At 39.3% G+C, this 2,667-nt stretch overlaps 1 long non-coding RNA gene across 1 annotated transcript in view; it reads right to left on the minus strand.

Moving 5' to 3' along the window:
- Positions 1-415: 415 nt before the first annotated feature.
- LOC111816209 overlaps positions 416-2,667 on the minus strand; it is a 2,829-nt gene continuing 577 nt past the window's right edge. The window contains exons 2-3 of the long non-coding RNA XR_002820660.1: positions 834-1,231; positions 416-715 (exon numbers count right to left, since the gene is read on the minus strand). This is a non-coding gene — a long non-coding RNA (uncharacterized LOC111816209). The remainder of the gene's footprint in view (positions 716-833; positions 1,232-2,667) is intronic.

Here is a 2,667-nt window from a genome sequence, read left to right on the forward strand (position 1 = left end):
ATTGAGACAATATCTCTGATTTCAAGATAGGAACCCTCCCGGAAGACAGACACTGGGCCTTGCTTCTGTCCTCTGCAGGTGATAGAATTACTATTTTGGCACAGCAGCCACTCAACTATTTGTTGAGTAACTGAGTCATGAATACAACTTCAAATTTTTCTGTTCAACTAATTACTTTTTAGGGCTGGGGAGATAGCTCAGCAGCCTGAGTGCCTGCCTGGCAAGCACAGGGACCTGGCTCAATTTTCCACACCACATGCTGTGCTGACCCTGGAACCCTGGGTGGGTCATGCCAGCCACTAAAACTGGGCATGGTGAAACCTGGGGTGGTGACGCATGTTGTGGTGTATGCCTGTAATCCCCACACTGGGGAGGCTGAGACAGGAGGATCACAATGAGTCCAAGTGGCATAGCAAGACCCTGTACCAAATTTAGTTCCGTTATACATTTATAAGGAAAGCCTTTATACAAACTTTTATCAATTTCTAGTCAGAAATTCTAGGTAAAATCACTATAGTTGAGATCTAAAATGTCCCCCCAAAGTCGTTTGTTCATGGGGGGACTTTGGGAGGGCAGGTGGATCACAGGGCCACACTGGATTAATCCGTGATGTGCTCACGACCAGGTGGACCAAAATGAGCCTCTCTTCCTTCAAGTTGCAGTTGTCAGGTATCTGTTACAGGCATGGGAAAGTGGCTAATTCAATAAGCATTTCCTCATTTACATTTTTTTTTTTGGGTTTTTTTTTTTTTTTGCGGAACCGGGGATTGAACTCAGGCCCTTGAGCTTGCCAGGGAAGCACTTATTCCACTGAGCCATCTCCCCAGCCCCACCTCATTTACATTTTAGCGATGTAACTGCTGCGGGTCTAACCAAATCTGGTTAAATGAAGGACATATTCACTTTTAAGTGTTAGTTCATTTTCAAAGTTAACAACAGCAATCACAGGCTGATGAGTCATAAAGTCCTAAATTTTCATGTAGGAGACTGATTAATGTTTCTATCTCCAATGTGGTGCTTTTTAGCAAGATTAAAAGACATGTGGGATAAATCCACAGTCCGTCTTGATGCTTGCGGATCTGGAGGGCTGATGTGATCACCCTGATCAGCAGATGGCAGTATTTTACCTTACTCAGGTAATTGCGTTTTCTTTTTTCTGAGTCTTGCAGGACACAGAATTTCCACTCAGTCCATGATGTAACACGATGCTTGACAGTTTTACCTTTTGTCCCTAAAAGAATATGGAAGAATAGGGATTGTTTTAGATTTTTAAAATTCATTTTTTTTTTAGGCAAACTTAAACTTTCTACAACTGTTTTTCAATCTGAGTGGGTGTTTTTACTTGTTTCGTTGCAAGTAATTCTCATTCTTTTTTAAGAAGGAAAACTTAATTTACTTATTTAGCTTTATTTCTAAGAAAAATAAGGACTGAACAATAATCCTATAAATACAATTTCAAGTGTTTAAATTGACATAGCAAAGTTAAACATTTTATTGGCTTCTATTTCTCATCAGTAAGATAAATCTTAAAAACTCTGATGGGTAGTGCACACCCGTAACCCCAGCACTTGAGAGGCTGAGGCAGGAGGATCACTGCAAGTCTGATGTCTGCCTGGGCTACCTAGTGAGTTTAAGCCCTGCCCAAGCTACTTAAAGAGACCTCATGTCAAATACCCCAAAACAAACAAACAAACAAACAAACCAAAAAAAAAAAACCCTTGCTTTGGTCTTTCAGCCAATCAAGAGACCTGGGTCTCACGCTCATTGCTTCATGGTTTGCACAAAATGTTCTTTAGAAAGCTATTATATTATTATTGTTGTTGCTATGTGGTCACAATTTTTTAGTGAGTGAAATAAATCTAGTGCATATATTGCTATGTTTTACCTGTAAAAACATTTTAAAGATCGTGGTTTTATGCTTTTTCTGTGTTTTTTTTTGAGACAGGGTCTCTCAAAAAAACAGATTGGCCTGTTCCTTCCCTTCAGGTTGGCCTTGAGCTCACTTTGTAGCCCAGGCTGGTTTTAAACTCACAAAGATTATAGGTGTGTGCCACCATGCCCAACTAAGATCCTGGCTTTATTTATTTATTTATGAATTTAGGGCAGGGTGTATAGGGTCTCACTCTGTAGACTGGACTCAGTGATTCCCTCTTAAGTGCTGGGATTACAGGTGTGGGCCACCACACCCAGTCTCATTTACCCTCTCAGTGCAACTCGGTGGCGGGGCTGGCATGGCACGCGGGGGATCGAATCTGGCTGCTGCACTGTGCCAAAGCAGGCATTTTAGTCCGCTGTGCTATCTGGCCGGCCCCATAAGATTCTGATTTTAAAAATCTAAACTTTTCATAACTCTCTAAAGAAATCTTAAAGAATTGACAATAGAAATTTAAGCTTCATAGAGAAATACTTATTGTCAAATTCATACTTTATTCAGTGAAATTGTGTATCATTCCTAATTTTTTAATTATTTTTTATGCTTTTTGAACACATGTGCCCCATTTATTTCATTTAAGAGTAAGGATCTAGTTTTATTTTTTAATTATTTTTTATGCTCTTTAAAATAATAAAAAGAGAAATATTCATAATGATAAAAATCCTTTTAAAAGCACTTTTGCTATTATAATCCTGGTCATTATGATGAACAAGAGCACACATGCTACTATTCAG

This window comes from Octodon degus, unplaced genomic scaffold (assembly GCF_000260255.1).
Source record: "Octodon degus isolate 3935 unplaced genomic scaffold, OctDeg1.0 scaffold00028, whole genome shotgun sequence".
Taxonomy (NCBI): Eukaryota; Metazoa; Chordata; class Mammalia; order Rodentia; family Octodontidae; genus Octodon; species Octodon degus.